Genomic DNA, 18844 nt, shown 5'->3' with positions numbered 1-18844 from the left:
ACACTTATACACCCACTCATTCTTCAATACAGCTTGGCATATATATATATAAAACAAATTTAAACTTTACGGAAACACACAGTCACTGGATAATGTCATCAGTGATGTCATCAGTGATGTCATTTGAGATGTCATCAGTGATGTCATCAGTGATGTCACTGACCATATCATGAATGATGTAATATGTGACGTCATAAGCAGTGCATTGCGGGGGCGCAAGTTATAGTTAGCTGAACTAACTATAACTTTCTATGGTTTTCTACGAGTGAAGTGTCCAACTAACTATAACGTTCCTGCAACCTATGGTTTTTTCAGTAAATTTCTATGTTTTTTTAAATGCTAATTTCTAACTATAACGTGCCTGAAACTTATGTTTTTTTTAGTGAATTTCTATGGTTTTTTAAATACTAATTTCTAATTATAATGTGTCTGAAACCTATGGTTTTTTCAGTGAATTTCAAAGGTTTTTTAAATGAAAATTTGTAAGTATAATGTACCTCAACCCTATGTTTTTTTCATTTTCTATACATAAATATATATATTTAAAAAAATGGTGAATAATTTTTAGTTAGGAAAACTCTATTCATTCTTTCTTTTTTGTAATATTATACAGAAGTCGCGTACCCTTCGCGCATCCTACATGATGGCTGCGCACATTCCGGTTGCCATTTTGAAAAGTCCTGCTGGGGTCGCGAATTTGGTGTAATTTGTAAAGTATGAAATATCTTTCAATTAATTATAAATAAAAGTTTTCCTTTAAGTGTTTGTCTAAATTTATTAATAAAAGTATTTTAAAGTATTATTTTCAATATATATGGGTCGTGCCGTGATTATGCTGAGATTGAGCCAAAGTCGATACTTCGGCGTACATTTAAGGTTGAAAAAATGACTATAGAAAGTTTGAATATGGTATTAGACTGAACAGTGCCGTCCCTCAGAGACGACGTGAAGCAGGGACCATGAGGAGTGACAGGTAAGGGGGATTGGGCATGCAGTGGGGGATACTTTTCTAGGGTTTAGGGTAGTGTAGTGGTGTTTGGGTAGTGTAGGGGGTCGTGCTGGGGTAGTGTTTTAGTGTTTAGGGTAGTGCAGTAGTGTTTGGGTAGTGTAGGAGGTCATGCTGGGGGTAGTGCTTTAGGGTTTAGGGTAGTGTTGTAGGTGTGCTGGTAGTGTAGGGGTCGTGGTGGGGTAGATTTGGGATTTAAGGTAGTGCAGTGGTGTTTTGGTAGTGTAGGGGGTCATGCTGGGGGTAGATTTAGGGTTTAGAATAGTACAGTGGTGTTTGTGTAGTGAACGGGTCGTGCTGGGGGTAGTGTTTTAGGGTTTAGGGTAGTGTAGGGGTCGAGCTGGGGTAGTGTTTTAGGGTTTAGGGTAGTGCAGTGGTGTTTGGGTAGTGTAGGGGGTCACGCTGGGGGTAGATTTAGGGATTAGGGTAGAACAGTGGTATTTGTGTTGTGTAGGGGTCATGATGGGGGTAGTGTTTTATGGTTTAGGGTAGAGCAGTGGTGTTTGGGTGAGGTAAGGGGTCGTGCTGGGGGTAGTGTTTTACGGTTTAGGGTAGCGCAGTGGTGTTTGGGTAGTGTAGGGGGTCCTGCTGGGGGTAGTGTTTTAAGGTTTAGGGTTGCGCACTGGTGTTTGGGAAGCGTAGGGGGTCGTGTTGGATCTAGGCTTTTAGGGTTTAGGGTAGCGTAGTGGTATTTGGGTAATGTAGAAGGTCGTGCTGGGGGTAGTGTTTTAGGGTATAGGGTAGCGCAGTGGTGTTTGGGTAGTGTAGGGGGTCGTGCTGGGGGTAGTGGTTTAGGGTAGCGCATTTGTGGTTGTGTAGTGTATGGGGTCGTGGTTTAGGGTAGTGTTTTAGGGTTTAGGGTAGCGCATTGGTGGTTGTGTAGTGTATGGGGTCGTGTTTTAGGGTGTAGGGTAGTACAGTGGTGTTTGGGTAGTGTAGGGGGTTGTGCTGGGGTAGTGTTTAGCGTTTAGAGTAGTGCAGAGGTGTTTGGGTAGTGTAGGGGGTCATGCTGGGGTAAGTGTTTAAGGGTTTAGGGTAGTGCAGTTGTTTTTGGGTAGTGTAGGGGGTCATGCTGGGGGTAGATTTAGGGATTAGGGTTGTTCAGTGGTGTTTGTGTAGTGTAGGGGTCATGTTGGGGGTAGTGTTTTAGGGTTTAGGGTTGTGCAGTGGTGTTTGTGTAGTAAAGGGTGTTCTGTTGGAGGTAGATTTAGGGTTTAGGGTAGTGCAGTGTTTTTTCTGTAGTGTAGGGGGTCGTGCTGGGGGTAGTGTTTTTAAGGTTTAGGGTTGTGCAGTGGTGTTTGGGTAGTGTAGGGGGTCATGCTGGGGGTAGATTTCGGGTTTAGGTATAGCATTTGGGGTTTGTGTACTGTAGGGCGTTGTGCTGGGGTAGTGTTTTAGGGTTTAGGGTAGTGCAGTAGTGTTTTTGTAGTGTAGGGGGTCATGCTGGTGGTAGTGTTTTAGGGTTTAGAGTAGTGCAGTGGTGTTTGTGTAGTGTAGGGGGTAGTGTTTTAGGGTTTAGGTTAGTGCAGTGGTGTTTTTGTAGTGTAGGGGGTCATGCTAGGGGTAGTGTTTTAGGGTTTAGGGTATTGCATTGGTGGTTGTGTAGTGTATGGGGTCATGTTTTAGGGTTTAGGGTAGTGCAGTGGTATTTGGGTAGTGTAGGGGGTTGTGCTGGGGGTAGTGTTTTAGGGCTTAGAGTAGTGCAGAGGTGTTTGGGTAGTGTAGGGGGTCATGCTGGGGGAAGTGTTTAAGGGTTTAGGGTAGTGCAGTGGTGTTTGGGTAGTGTTGGGCATCATGCTGGGGTAGTGTTTTAGTGTTTAGGGTAGTGCTGTGGTGTTTGGGCAGTGTAGGGGTCGTGCTGAGGGTAGATTTCGGGATTAGGGTAGTTCAGTGGTGATTGTGTAGTGTAGGGGGTCATGCTGGGGTAGTGGTTTAGGTTTTAGGATAGCACAGTGATGTTTCAGTAGTGTAGGGGTCATGCTAGGGGTAGTGATTTATGGTTTAGGGTAGCGTAGTGGTGTTTGGGTAGGGTAAGGGGTCGTGCTTGGGTTAGTGTTTTTAAGGTTTAGGGTAGTGTAGTGGTGTTTGGGTAGCATAGGGGGTTGTGCTGGGGTAGTGTTTTAGGGTTTAGAGTAGTGCAGTGTTGTTTGGGTAGTGTGGAGGCTCATGCTGGGGGAAGTGTTTACGGGTTTAGGGTACTGCAGTGGTGTTTGGGTAGTGTAGGGGGTCATGCTTGGGGTAATGTTTTAGGGTTTAGGGTAGTGCAGTGGTGTTTGGGTAGTGTAGGGGGTCGTGCTGGGGTTAGTGTTTTAAGGTTTAGGGTAGTGCAGAGGTGTTTTTGTAGTGTAGGTCGTCATGTTTTACAGTTTAGGGAAAGTGCAGTGGTGCTTGGGTAGTGTCGGGGGTCGTGTTTTAGGGTTGAGGCTAGTGCAGTTGTGTTTGGGTAGTGTAGTGTGTCGTGCTGGTGTAGATTTAGGGTTAGGGTAGTTCTGTGGTGTTTGTGTAGTGTAGGAGGTCATGCTGGGGGTAGTGTTTTAGGGTTTAGGGTAGCGCAGTGGTGTTTGTGTAGTGTAGGGTGTCGTGCTGGGGGTAGTGTTTTAAGTTTTAGGGTAGCGCAGTGGTGTTTGGGTAGCCTAGGGGGTCGTGCTTTGGGTAGTGTTCTAAGGTTTAGGGTAGCGCAGTGGTGTTTGGGTAGCCTAGGGGGTCGTGCTTTGGGTAGTGTTTTAAGGTTTAGGATAGCACAGTGGTGTTTTGGTAGTGTAGGAGGTCGTGCGGGGGGTAGATTTAGGGTTTAGGGTAGTGCAGTGATGTTTGCGTAGTGTAGGGGGTCGTGCTGGGGGTAGTGTTTTAGGGTTTAGGATAGCGCAGTGGTGTTTGTGTAGTGTTGGGTTAGTGCTGGGGGTAGTGGTTTAGGGTTTAGGGCAGCACAGTGGTGTTTGTGTAGTGTAGGATGTCATACTGGGGGTAGTGTTTAAGGGTTTAGCGTAGTGCAGTAGTGTTTGGGTAGTGTAGGGGGTCGTGCTGGGGGTAAATTTAAGGTTTAGAGTAGTGCAGTGGTGTTTGTGTAGTGTAGAGGGTCGTGCTGGGGGTAGTGTTTTAGGGTGTAAGGTAGTGCAGTGGTGTTTGTGTAGTGTAGGGGTTTGTACTGGGTGTAGCATTTTAGCTTTTAGGGTAGTGCAGTGGTGTTTGTGTAGTGTAGGGGTAGTGCTTTTAGGGTTTAGGGTAGTGCAGTGGTGTTTGGGTAGTGTAGGGGGTCGTGCTGGGGGTAGATTTAGGGATTAGGGTAGTTCAGTGGTGTTTGTGTAGTGTAGGGGGTCGTGCTGGGGATAGTGTTTTAGGTTATAGCATAGCACTGTGGTGTTTCAGTAGTGTAGGGGTCATGCTGGGGGTAGTGTTTTATGGTTTAGGGTAGTGCAGTGGTGTTTGGGTATGGTAGGGGGTGGTGCTGGGTGTAGTGTTTTAAGGTTTAGGGTAGCGCAGTGATGTTTGGGTAGCGTGGGGGTTTTGCTGGGGGTAGTGTTTTAGGGTTTAGAGTAGTGCAGTGTTGTTTGGGTAGTGTAGCGGGTCATGCTGGGGGAAGTGTTTTAGGGTTTAGGGTAGTGCAGTGGTGTTTGGGTAGTGTAGGGGCTCATGCTGGTTGTAGTCTTTTAGGGTTTAGGATAGCGCAGTGGTGTTTGGGTAGCATAGGGGTCCTTGCTGGGGTAGTGTTTTAGGGTTTAGGGTAGCACAGTGGTATTTGGATAGTGTAGGGGGTCGTGCTGGGGTTGTGTTTTAGGTTTTAGGGTAGTGCAGTGTTGTTTGTGTAGTAAAGGGAGTCCTGCTGGAGGTAGATTTAGGCTTTAGGGTAGTGCAGTGGTGTTTGTGTAGTGTAGGGGGTCGTGCTGGGTGTAGGGTTTTTAGGGTTGTGCAGTGGTGTTTGGGTAGAGTAGGGAGTCGTGCTGGGGTAGATTTTGGGTGTTGGTATAGCTATGGTGTTTGTGTACTATAGGGGGTCGTGCTGGGGGTAGTGTTTTAGGTTTTAGGGTAGTGTAGTAGTGTTTGTGGAGTGTAGGGGGTCATGCTGGGGGTAGTGTTTTAGGGTTTAGGGTAGTGCAGTGGTGGTTGTGTAGTGTAGGGGTTCATGTTTTATGGTTTAGGGTAGTGCAGTGGTGTTTTGGTAGTGTAGGGGGTCATGCTGGGGCTAGTGTTTTACGGTTTAGGGTAGTGCATTGGCATTTGGATTGTTTAGGGGTTTGTGCTGGGGGTAGTGTTTTGGGGTTTGGGGTAGTGCAGTGGTGTTTGGGATGTGTAGGGGGTCATGCTGGGGGAAGTGTTTAAGGGTTTAGGGTAAGTGCATTGGTGTTTGGGTCGTGTAGGGGGTCATGCTGGGGGAGGTTTTTGAGGGTTTAGGGTAGTGCAGTGGTGTTTGGGTAGTGTAGGGGGTCGTGCTGGGGGTAGTGTTTTAGGGTTTAGGGAAGTGCAGTGGTGTTTGGGAGTGTAGGGGGTTGTGCTGTGTGTAGATTTAGGGTTTAGGGTAGTGCAGTGGTGTTTGTATTGTATAGGGGGTAGTGCTGGGGTTAGTGTTTTAGGGTTTAGGGTAGCGCAGAGGTGTTTTTGTAGTATAGGGGGTCGTGTTTTAGGGTTTAGGGTAGTGCAGTGGTGCTTGGGTAGTGTCGGGGTCGTGTTTTAGGGTTGAGGCTAGTGCAGCGGTGTTTGGGTAGTGTAGGGTGTCGTGCTGGGGGTAGATTTAGGGTTTAGGGTAGTTTTGTGGTGTTTGTGTAGTGTAGGCGGTCATGCTGGGGGTAGTGTTTTAGGGTTTAGGGTTGCGGAGTGGTGTTTGCGTAGTGTAGGGTGCCGTGCTGGGGGTAGCGCAGTGGTATTTGGGTAGCGTAGGGGGTCATGCTGGGGGTAGTGTTTTAGGGTTTAGCGTAGTGAAGTGGTGTTTGGGTAGTGTAGGGGGTCGTGCTGAGGTAAATTTAGGGTTTAGAGTAGTGCAGTGGTGTTTGTGTAGTGTAGAGGGTCATGCTGTGGGGAGTGTTTTAGGGTGTAAGGTAGTGCAGTGATGTTTGTGTAGTGTAGTGGTTCGTGCTGGGGGTAGCATTTTAGCTTTTAGGGTAGTGCAGTGGTGTTTGTGTAGTGTTGGGGGTAGTAGTTTAGGGTTTAGGGTAGTGCAGTTGTGTTTGGGTAGTGTAGGGGGTCGTGTTTTAGGATTTAGGGTAGCACAGTGGTGTTTGGGTAGTGTAGGGGGTCGTGCTGGTGGTAGTGTTTTAGGTTTTTGTGTAGTGCAGTGGTGTTTTTGTAGTATAGGGGGTCGTGTTTTAGGGTTTAGGGTAGTGCAGTTGTGTTTGGGTAGTGTAGGCAGTCATGCTGGGGGTAGTGTTTTATGGTTTACGGTAGTGCAGTGGTGTTTGGGAAGTGTAGGGGATTGTACTGGTGGTAGTATTATAGGGTGTAGGGTAGTGCAGTCGTGTTTGTGTAGTGTAGGGGGTCATGCTGTGGATAGATTTATGGTTTAGGGTAGTGCAGTTGTGTTTGGGTAGTGTAGGGGGTCATGCTGGGGGTGGTGTGTTAGGGTATAGGGTAGTGCAGTGGGGTTTGGTTAGTGTAGGGTGTCATGCTGGGGTAGTGTTTTAAGGTTTAGGGTAGTGCAGTGGTTTTTGGGTAGTGTAGGGGATCGTCGTGGTGGGGGAACTGTTTTAGAGTTTAGGGTAGTGCAATGATGTTTGGGTAGTGTAGGGGTCGTGCTGGGGTAGTGTTTTAGGGTTTAGGGTAGTACAGTGGTGTTTGGGTTGTGTAGGCGGTCATGCTGGGGTATTGTTTTACTGTTTAGGGTGGTACAGTGGTGTTTGTGTAGTGTGCAGTGCTTGCACCGCGTCGCCAGGCGAGACCTAAAAAGCATTGCCCCAAGATGGCTGCCAACACTTCCTGGATTGAAGTGTTGGCAGCCAATTAGAGGCAAGTTTGTCATTGTGTAGTTATTTCCCGCCCAGATATATAAAGATTTTTTTCCTTTAATATCTCAAAAACTACTGAACGGATTTACACCATTTTAAAAAAAGAACACATTCTGAACCAAGCACTACCTTTTTGCCAATATTTGGTGTAATTCCGTTCAGCAGTTCGAGCTGTAGCTGTGTCTAAAGTTTACTATGTGAAATGCATTTTTTGACCTCTTTCTTTTTAATTTCTCAGGAACTACTGAACGGATTTTCACCATTTAACAAAAAGGTCTCTTTCTGAACCAAGGGCTACCTTTTTGCCATACTTGGTGTAATTCCGTTCAGTAGTTCGAGCTGTAGCCGTGTCTAAATATTCCAATGGAAAATAACGTGGGAAAAACACGTTTTGGGATCCCTCTCTTTTCTCAGCCCCTGCTTGGCAAATCACCCAGAATCTTTCAGGATAGTAGCTGACCGGAGCGGAACATAAGTATTGAAAATTTTGCAAAGATTAGTCAACCGGCGTCAAAGTTATTGGGAAAACAAAAAAAGCTTTTCCTATGGAAAGTATGTCCTAACTATAAATATCTACAGGCGACCGCCAGTGGATAATACTGGAGACTGCCACTAAATAATATATATAGTGTAAGGGGTCATGCTGGGGGTAGTTTTTCAGGATTTAGGGTAGTGCAGTGGTGTTTGGGTACTGTAGAGGGTACTGCTGGGTGTAGTGTTCTAGGGTTTAGGGTAGTGCAGTGGTGTTTGGTAGTGTAGGGAGTCGTGCTGGGAGTAGATTTAGGGTTTAGGGTAGTGCAGTGGTGTTTGGGTAGTGTAGGGGGTTGTGCTGGGTGTAGTATTTTAGGGTTTAGGGTAGCATAGTGGTGTTTGTGTAGTGTAGGGGGTGGTGCTGGGGGTAGTGTTTTAGGGTTTAGGGTAGCGCAGTAGTGTTTGGGTAGTGCAGGGGGTCATGCTGGGGGTCGTGTTTTAGGGTTGAGGGTAGTGCAGTGGTGTTTGGGTAGTGAAGGGGGTCCTGCTTGGCGTAGATTTAGGGTTTAGGGTAGTGCAGTGGTTTTCGGTACTGTAGGGGGTCTTGCTGGGGATAGTGTTTTATGGTTTAGAGTAGCGCAGTGGTGTTTGGGTAGTGTAGGCAGTCGTGCTGGGGGTAGTGTTTTAGGGCTTAGGGAAGTGCAGTGGTGTTTGAGAGTGTAGGGGGTAGTGTTGGGGTAAGTGTATTAGGGTTTAGGGTAGTGCAGAGGTGTTTTTGTAGTGTAGGGGGTCGTGTTTTAGGGTTTGGGGTAGTGCAATGGTGCTTGGGTAGTGTCGGGGTTGTGTTTTAGGGTTGAGGCTAGTGCAGGGGTGTTTCAGTAGTGTAGGGTGTCGTGCTGGGGTAGATGTAGGGTTTAGAGTAGTTCTGTGGTGTTTGTATAGTGTAGGGGGTCATGCTGGGGGTAGTGTTTTAGGGTTTAGGGTAGCGCAGTGGTGTTTGTGTAGTGTAGTGTGTCATGCTGGGGGTAGTGTTTTAAGGTTTAGGGTAGCGCAGTGGTGTTTGGGTAGCGTAGGGGGTCGTGCTGGGGGCAGTGTTCTAAGGTTTAGGGTAGTGCAGTGGTGTTTGCGTAGCGTAGGGTGTCGTGCTGGGGGTAGTGTTTTAGGGTTTAGGGTAGCACAGTGGTGTTTGGGTAGCGTAGGGGGTTGTGCGGGGGTAAATTTAGGGTTTAGGGTAGCGCAGTGGTGTTTGTGTAGTGTTGGGGTAGTGCTGGGAGTAGTGTTTTAGGGTTTAGGGTAGCGCAATGGTGTTTGGGTAGTGTAGGGGGTCATACTGGGGGTAGTGTTTTAGGGTTTAGTGGAGTGCAGTGGTGTTTGGGTAGTGTAGGGGGTCATGCTGGGGGTAAATATAGGGTTTAGAGTAGTGCAGTGGTGTTTGTGTAGTGTAGAGGGTCATGCTGGGGGTAGTGTTTTAGGGTATAAGGTAGTGCAGTGGTGTTTGTGTAGTGTAGGGGTTGATGCTGGGAGTAGTGTTTTAGTGTTTATCGTAGTGCAGTTGTGTTTGTGTAGTGGGCAGCGCATGCGCTGCATCGCTAGACAAGACCTAAAAAGCATTGCACCAAGATGGCTGCCAACACTTCCTGGATAAAAGTGTTAGCAGCCAATTAGAGCCATGCTTGTGCTTGTGTAGTTAGGTCCCGCCCAGACGTATAACAATTCTTTTCCTTTAATATTTCAAAAACTACTGAACGGATTTACACCATTTTAAAAAAAGGACGCTTTCTCAACCAAGCACTACCTTTTAGCCACATTTGGTGTAATTCCGTTCTGCAGTTCGAGCTGTAGCGGCGTCTAAAGTTTCCTATGGGAAATGCATTTTTCAGCCTCTTTTTTTTTTATTTTCTCAGGAACTACTGAACGCATTTACACCATTTAACAAAAAGGTCTCTTTCTGAACCAAGGGCTACCTTTTTGCCAAACTTGGTGTAATTCCGTTCAGCAGTTCGAGCTGTAGCCACGTCTAAAGTTCCCTATAGAAAATAACATGGAAAAAACACGTTTTGGGACCCCTTTTTTTCTCGGCCCCTGCTTGGCAAATCACCCCGAACTTTCAGAAAAGGAGCTGACCGGAGCGGGCCATTAGTTTTGAAAATTTTGCGAAGATTTGTCAACCGGCGCCAAAGTTATTGGGAAAACAAAAAACGCTTTTCCTATGGAAACTAGGTCCTAACTATAACTATCTACTACAGCAGGCAAAGTGTTGGACTTCGGGAGTGGGGTAGATAATCTGTTCCCAGTCCGAGCAAAGCAACAGTTTGGAAAGTGTTAGATTTTGGAGGGGTTTAGTTTATTATTCCTTCTCAAGTCAAGGTAGCAGTAGGGAAAACAAGAGCCCATTTTGCAGCATATCCTCTGGAACAAGAACAGAAAAGGTATGACTGCATTCTTCCCTTGTGGGACTTTTTTAACAGACGCTGGTGGCCAATCTACCTTGGTAAAAATGAATGTCATATTCATTAGTTAAATTCTGGCAGAATTTTACTTTTATAGCACATGGTATGTCACCATTAATTTGTATGTCCATATCATAAAGTCTATCAGGAGGGCTTAGACCCTGATTTGGATTTTCAATTTGTACATATTCATCAGTCGGTCTCACCACCAGAAACAGTGTGAAATATTGTGACCTCTACTGCACTGTCAAGAAGAGTTCTCGTCCACGTCCTATTCTGAAGAAGAGTTCTGAGTATTTTTGGGATATTTAGTGGAAATTTAGGCCACTTTCTTCTTGTTAGGTCTCGCCTAGGCAGCGCTTGCGCTGTCTCGTTGAGACATGCAGTCTATACTATAGCAGGGAACTTTTGTTTAAGCTCCGCCCACTCTCCACCCATGTTTTGGATTGGCTTACTTCCTAAATGCAGCATTCCTATTGGTTTTTGGTTTCCTACTCCCGCCCCAAGACAGCCATGTCGTCATTTGACAATTTTTTTGTCCCTGTCTTCTTGCCACCCCTCCCCTTGAACCGCGAGGGCTCCGATCTGTTCCCGCTGCTGTCCTGGCAGAGACAGCACCTGTTGTGCTTTGTAGGCCATCCCGAGGCACGAGCAGGAAGCTGCAGAGGAACTAGTGCTCGGGGCAAAATAAATATTTGACACGGATTAACGTCAGTGCAGAAAAGCACACGCTTCGTGCTCGGGGCAAAATAAATATTTGACACGAAGTAACGTCAGTGCAGAAAAGCACACGCTTCGTGCTCGGGGCAAAATAAATATTTGACACGGATTAACGTCAGTGCAGAAAAGCACACGCTTCGTGCTCGGGCAAAATAAATATTTGACACGAAGTAACGTCAGTGCAGAAAAGCACACGCTTCGTGCTCGGGGCAAAATAAATATTTGACACGGATTAACGTCAGTGCAGAAAAGCACACGCTTCGTGCTCGGGGCAAAATCAATATTTAAATGCTGTTAAAGCTACTTGCGTAGCCATTAGGGGAGTTGCCTGATTCTTAAATGGCCGCCGAAAGGGACGTGCAATACCACATGCGCCGGAGTAGGTGCGCACTGAAGCACAGCCAGCACTCCATGCTTCTTCCACTTTTACAGCTCCCAGTTTATGTGCCTCCTGCGGGTGGGCGCCTCCAGGGCGCTGCAGCCATTGTATTCCTGGAGCCTCTGTGGAGGACCCTGGTTTTCTGTAGCCACCTCCCGATGCTGGCCTGTCCGACCCCCGGTGTCTTCCTGCCGTGGTCTCTGAAGAAAGAAATTAACTGAATGAAAGTAAGTTGATGTACATCCTACTCCACACATGCTTTGCCCACGGACCTACCCCCAACCCATAGCCTATCGTACCTGCGCATGAAAACCAGCAACACTGGACCAGCACAAGGGCCAAGAGAACACATACAGCTTGTGCATGGCAGTCCCCAGTGTTTGCCCTGACACGCATTTAAAAAAGAAAAAACATATATTCCCATCATGTTCTGTGAGTTTAATATCATAGTGTGGGGAATGTGGCCTTTCCTTGAGCATTTGACGGTATTCGCGGGTTTAAAGGTAGTGCACACTTATTGTCTTGAAACATAATTATTGCGTTTTCACCATTATCAGAAATTTGCATCTACAAATGTGTACAACCTATAAGCAGTGCTTTAAATGGTCCGGTACTGAGTACCAACACATTTTTCTTTTGAGAAGGAGAGTACCGGCATTTCTCAAGAATAATGTAATACATTTAATTGGAGAGTACCTGCACTTACAAACAAGCAGGCAATCTGGTACAGCGTACCTGCACTTCTATTTCTCCATTTCAAGCACTACCTATAAGGCTTTTCACACACAATATGATACTATGAGGGAATCCAATGTGTTTAGTGTGTTCAGGTTGCTTGTTTGTTTTTGTTTTGTATTTTGTCCTTTGGTATGGCTGTTATGTGATTAGGCACTTGTGTTCTATACAAAGGATAAGCATGTCTATATGCTAAATTATCGTATTTGTCCTTCTAATAAGACCGCTGGCTGTGTGCAGATGTCTTGAAGCTCTGCAACTAGTACAGATATGGGAAACAGAAGCAGAAGATTAATTTGTCCCACTTGCTTTTGAATTAAGTTTGGTTTTAGCCTGCATATTTTCCTGGCAGTTAGTATGCAGGAATATATTTTCACTGCTCATCAATGAGCAATGTGCCATTTCATTTGGAACCTTGACTGTAAAATGGGAACATAACAAAATGTGCATTGTACTGCTAATGTGAACCAAAACAAGATGCAGTTAGATGTCAGTCATCCCGTATGTTTATAATATTTGAGTTATGAGGTATTCTGCCTAAAGTCACGTTAAGTGTATTTCAATATTATGTAATTCACACTTCGTAATTTCTCAGCCTTCCAGTAGCCCTTTTAAATGGACACTTAACTCAGTGCACAGGACCAAAAGTAGTGGTTAGCTTTGGCATAGTGTTTCAGGGGATGTTGAGGGCCATGTTCAGAACAGCTGCGAATGTATGATCAAATCGCAGGTCTTTTATGCCCTTGTGGCAGGGTCAGTGACAGGGCAGAGGCACACTGATGCACAGTCTAAGTGTGTCCACATCTAATACTCGGTGATAGTGACGTGGTTTCAATATCGTAAAAAAGCAGCACCTCATGAATATTATTGCAAATAATCTCTGTGACACCCTCTCTTTCCTCAAGTGCAAGCTCCTGCTCAGACCTAAAATAAACTTCTTTTTTATGTATGTTGCATGACGTTAAAAAACAAGCATTACATTTCTCTGCAAAATGTCTGTTACAGAGTCCAACAGATCATCCACATTAAAAATAAATGAAAGGAAAACAGATTTTTAAACAAACTGTTTAAGAATCATTCAAGGTCATGGGGCAGGACTGTCTGCAGAACCGAGCAGGCTCTATCAGTGGCCCCCTGAAGCACTGCAGCCCTGGGCCAGTGCCCGCTTTGCCAATGGCTTTAAACGTTTCTGTATTGTTGTCACATTTGTTGCTGAACTGAATCTGTAACACGCTTTTCCTTTAAGAGTGGAGGTTAGTGAGGACTTCTTATGTCCCTTCCTTCTGGGAAACCTATGCTGAACTGTGACAGAGAAGAGCTTTGCCCAGCTGAGACAAGGTCCCACCATCTTGTATTTTGATGCAACAAAACACATTCTCGATACAGGAATTGCATGACTCTGTTACAAGTAGAAGTGGTTTATTTTGGAATGGTTTAGGGATCACTACAATTTGTAAACTAGTTTACCCGTGCTTATTTTCTTGATCCATTCCTAATAGAAACTCTGCTTGAGAAATGAACAAAGACTACGTGACAGAGTTTTGTAAAGCCTTGTTGTCAGTTCTGTGTTATACTTCTGCCTCCAATCCTCTCAGTACTGGTGGCGTCAGTTCCCTGCATTGGCGTCCACAGAATATTAAACGAATCATCTAAGTCAGGGCTGTCTGTTGGAAAGTACTGCTCAGCCTTGTAGGAACTTACCTTGAGGATCATGTGTGCCACCAAGACGCCATTAACCTCGAGATGCTCACAAACACTGTCCGGAGACATCAAAGTAGAAGGTAGTATTTTCCCCTTGTGGTCTTCGTACACATCTTCCTCTGATCATCTTATCTGGGGGTGCTTGTCATGTATCTTCCCAAGATCACGTCCGTAACTGGATAAATGGTCAGTCTCCCTTTTGCCCCATCCAATGAGCATGTCTGAGGTTCTTCAAACAGTGGCTAAAAATGTAAGAGTGCATGTGCAGAGAGTGGCTGAGGATGTGCACATATTTGCTACTTCAGCACTGGTCTCCTGGCGACTTTAAGAGCTGACATGAACATTGAAGAGCCTACATTATCATCCTACTGAACAGAAAGATTTGTCATGCTTTTGACTGGCACTCTCGTCGCCCTCAAAAGTTGCTTATAAACAAGCACTCTAACCTAGTCTTAATTGACACACACGTGGGCTTTACTCATGCACCTAGTGTGTACTCACAATTACCAATTACATCAAATCTTTACTCGCATAAGCTCAGGCTCCACTCATCCATAGTCCTGTCTTCTGTCACACACTGACCTCCACATTTTTGCTGTCTGCATGCTCCTCTCTGCAAAACGTAGCCACCTTGTGCACATCACCAGCAACCCCACTTTCTGCATATTATCTCCCCATCAGTACAATCCATGCTACATCAATCAATGTTATTATTTCTTCTTGATTGGTTGGATGTTTTCCCAGTTGCCTTTATTTTTCAGACACCAATCTTCCCACTTTATTTTTATACTACACAGAACTGAAGGGTTGAGGTCAAGAGAAACCGCACCTGCCAACATTAATATTCCGGAAAAGGTACAAAATATTTCCAAATTTGCAATGAACCTAGGAGTATAACCCCTCTCTACTCCAACATTAAATAAATTCAAAAATACTAAAGAACGGATAGTGGTTCAGCACTCAGTAATCGTATTGTATTGTAAGTGATAAGAGTATAGCAACAATTTTTAGTCAACATCAAAGATTACCGTCTCTGTGTAAACAAGTAAGAACTTCCAGAGTCGAAATTTTCTTTCTTCATTTGTTCTTTATTAAATAATCTTCTCAATCAGTTACATCAAGGAAATGAATGATAAAATCCAGTAGCCATTGCGTTTCGTCCACATACGACTTCTTCAGGGCTCTAAAGTGTATATGGGATTGTCGTGTTCTGCGGCGCTTGCCGTATCCCAGCAAACGCACACACAGAAGAGCCGGGAGACTCACTTCCAGTTGGAAGTCGAGTCCCGGTCTAGTCTTCCGCAACAACGAGGGTCGCAGAAGCACTTCCGGGGGAAACGCTTAAATCTCGCGTTTCCCGCCGGCTCTGTGCTTCGGATTCTCGCCTGGACTCTCCGGTGTCGTGAGTGCTGTCCCCGAGCTGAGCAGCGTCTAGGAACCTGGTGTCGTCCACGCTGAGGCGGAACCGGATCACCCTCCTCGCCGCCGGAGCACACCTCGAGGTATTGAACCTACCCGTTTCCAGAGTCTTTTGTTTCCTTAAGCGCAGGAGCGCTTGGGGGATTGCTTGTTTCCTTAGCGCAGGAGCGCTTGGGGAATTACTTTGCTTCCATAGCGCAGGAGCGATCATGGGAGTACTTTGTTTCCTCAGCGCAGGAGTGCTTGGGGGAGTACTTTGTTTCCTTAAGCGCAGGAGCGCTTGGGGGATTGCTTGTTTCCTTAGCGCAGGAGCGCTTGGGGAATTACTTTGCTTCCATAGCGCAGGAGCGCTCGTGGGAGTACTTTGTTTCCTCAGCGCAGGAGCGCTTGGGGGAGTACTTTGTTTCCTCAGCGCAGGAGCGCTTGGGGGTTTCCGTTAGTTCCATAGCGCAGGAGCGCTGGTGGAATTACTTGCTTTCCTTTGCGCAGTGGCGCTTCAATAGGGAATAACTCCACTGAGCTGGAGCTTGTTCTTAATCCAACCCTGTGGAGAGGTGTGGCTCACTGGTTAGAGGCGGCAGATCCGTAAGCAGAGAATCGGCCAAGGACCAGGGTTCAATTCCCAACGCGGCAGGGTCGTGGACCAGGGTCAAAACGGACTCGATAATTCTCGCCTCGGTACCTACTCTAACCAGGAACACACTCGGCAACTCTGGGCATTAGCTTGCCTCATCTCCACAACGGCCCCCCACATTCGCCAGGGATGCCTGGTTTCACCTTGGAGATACCCTGGAGGGACCATCTCACAGGGATAGCCAGGACGGGTTCCCCAGCGGTCTACAGCGCCAGGACGCCTCAGGGCAGCAGTGCGCTTTACAAGACACATACATTTACCCTTGCCTTTCAGGGATGCCACTGTTTTAGCTTGTCTAATTGTTCAGCAAGATTGCGCAGGAGCGCCATTGCTCATGATTATTGACTCTTTCTTTTGGCACGTTGCGCAGGAGCGCTTTTCTTTGGTTTTCCTGAGATATCCATGTTCTGGAGCACCTCGCCTGGAGTAGCCTTCTTTGGAGCTGCGCTGATTCTGGGTGCCGTGATCCACAGAAGCATTGGGCACCGAGATCCCCACACACCTAGCCACTACGTCCTTTCTGGCTCCCTTCCCTGCGTCCATCTCATCCCTGCTGGGTTCCTACTGTCCACGAGGGTCAGGTGGGTACAGGGACGGGTGCTCTTGTCGTCTCTGCGGAATTGCTTCACAAGCAGCGGTAAGTCTTGTGTGGCATCTGACAGGGATTCACCAAATCCATAGTATCTTTTGGCGCTGTTTGTATCCCAAAAGTTGTCAAACTTAATGTAGTTTGCTTATTTCCATCAATGTGTTTTTTCGTATTGTTATTGCACATAGGTTCATCATAGTGACAGCTTTTCTCAAATTTTTCTATTGGCATTATTACATAGATTCTTCTCTTTGCACTTGATATTTTGCTAAATAGTGTATTTCCTAAAGAAGCAGGAACCTAAACAGTAACTGCATGTCTTTTGAAGGGATAGGCTTGCATGCAGAAAATTAAAAGAATAGGGTGGAGGAAAAGAAAATGGGGTGGTAGCAGTGCCCTAAGCAATTCTGCTCAAGATATTTGAAACCACATTTTTGCAAAATAGTGAACCTAAATCTTGCTACAATTTATAGAACACACCGCATTGAGTAGCCAGTTACCCTTAATATGCTTTTTGTGTATAGGGTTCTCTGTTCATCATGCTTACTTTGATGGGCGTTTGAAAAACTGACAATATGATTCAGTGTTTCCCTTGCTCATAGTGGAAATTAACATTGGTTAAAAAACATTTCAGTATATAGTTGAAACGGGGGAAGATGTGGGGAATGTGCAGTGTCCTGGCATGTGCTACTAGTTGATTATTAGCCTGCTGAGTCATAAAGCATTCATGTAGCAACTTTGCAGGGTAAGATTTTTGTTTAACATATTTCTCTAAAGTCAGACTACTGAAAAAACATGAGTGTGCAGTTTACTGTTGTCTTCAATGCAATGTGTTATTGCTTGTTACCGATTCCCTTTAAAAAGTATTTCTTCCATATGCATAATTAACACAGGGCTTTGGGTTTGCACCATCATTGACCCATTTCCGTTTCTTCGCCTCTTTTGTTTTGATCTGAATTCTAACAGCACAGCTGTCAAATAGACCTATTGCCAACCGTATACAAGGAAGTGGGATTTGGGTCCTCCCCTTTCATCCATAGGCTTGTTTGGACCAGCTACTTTCACCCATTACATTGAGACTTTATCAATCATGTGTTTGTCATCCCAGTGGAGTATTCATATCACCTCTAAGGCCATTGTCCATTTGGGTGTAACCTTCCGCCTCCACTTGATTTCTTACATGGAACTGTGAGAGGCTACTTTCCAGCTACAGCCCTCTCTGTCCTTCCCTGCTGGCTGTCTCCCGTGTGTGGCACTTTACTATTAGTGTTGGAACATGAAACACAGATCTCAGACATTAATTTGTAAAATAATAAGTGCAGGTGGTCAAAATTTTTCTTAAGAGGCCACCCACTGCCACTCGCTCCACCCACTGCTACCATTGGCTCCAGTGATATGTACCCTATATTGCGGCGTAGATAATTATTGATGGAGCAACATTATAGGCTAATAAATCAAAGACGAGAGGTTTTTGTGGAGCCCACATCCTGAACTTGTGTATTTAAAGGTGCTCTTGTGTGATAAATGGACCTGTTGACTTTGCTAGAGGCTTTAATGATGAGAGGCCCCCAGTGGTGGCCTTCTAAAACTGTCCTTTCTCCCGAACCCATTTCCAAGGTCAAATGTCCCCTAGACCCACATGCCCACCTCCCTACTCCCGTTCCAGCACAGATGGCATTCCACACGTTGTCGCTATATTGCGCCAGAAGGCCTCGCCTGCCCAGTCATGTACTAGACACATCACTTAAAAGTGGGTTTGATTGTGGTCTGCTGTGTTATAACGGCGTTAGCCGCACGCTCCTAAGTAAGACTGGAAATCACTTCATAAGGACGCATATCGTTTCATTAATGTTACTACTTGAGCTTAAGGGGGAAAGTGTTTATTTTAAACCTTGTGTCCGGCGTGTGTATTCTTAATATGGTGTTAATCTTAATTCGCTTCCATGTTGTAATTGGAAGTTTATGGAGTTAAACCATTTGTGGTCTTTTCGTTGTTCTTAAGGTAATGTTTTTGTCGCACAGGATTGTTTATTGTTATCGTTAAGTTGCATTAACAAGCTGTTTCCAATAATAACTGCATTCAATCAATTTAAATTAAATTTGGTGAAAAACTACAGTTCATTTAATGATAGCACGGTATTGAGACAGTTCAATGTGAATCGGTTAGCAGAAATCAGATTGCCAAACTGTATTAAATATACTCTTGGGTATCTATTATACAGATTATTTGTTTTTATTTAACACTTAATCAACAGGTAAAAGCATAGAACAGGGATATTGTGTACCTTTAGATGCAAACGGGCAGTTTGAAAAGAAAAGAAACAAACAAACATTGGTAATGCCAATCGGTCTCGCTATTGGGATGTTATATGTATTTAGCTATGCTAGCATGAGAGGAGGAGGAGCACGACACTCTGCATCTTAGCTGATGTCGGCGGAGGGCTTCTGCTGCCTCGAAAAGTGCCTTCCTTATTGATACGTACTTACCCTGACTTCTAGTGCGAAAGTGATTCAGCACCCACGCTAATGTGCTGCATAGCTAAATACATATCATATCCTAATGGCGAGACCGATTGGCATTGCCAATGCTTGTTAAATTGAGCCTTTGTTGTGGAAGCTTATCTTGCTTGTTACCAGAGGAGCATTTTGAGTCCATTTTTGATTTCACATACTCTTCCTGTCTGCGATTACCTCATCCCCTCTCTCAGATCACTTGTCTGTGGCATCCTGCAAGGAACGAGAAGGATGTGTATATCAGTATACTGATACTTATCAGGCTGTTTATTTGCATCACAATTATATAAATT

Source organism: Triturus cristatus, chromosome 7 (genome assembly GCF_964204655.1).
Source record: "Triturus cristatus chromosome 7, aTriCri1.1, whole genome shotgun sequence".
Lineage (NCBI taxonomy): Eukaryota > Metazoa > Chordata > Amphibia > Caudata > Salamandridae > Triturus > Triturus cristatus.
This window is presented reverse-complemented; position numbering follows the sequence as displayed.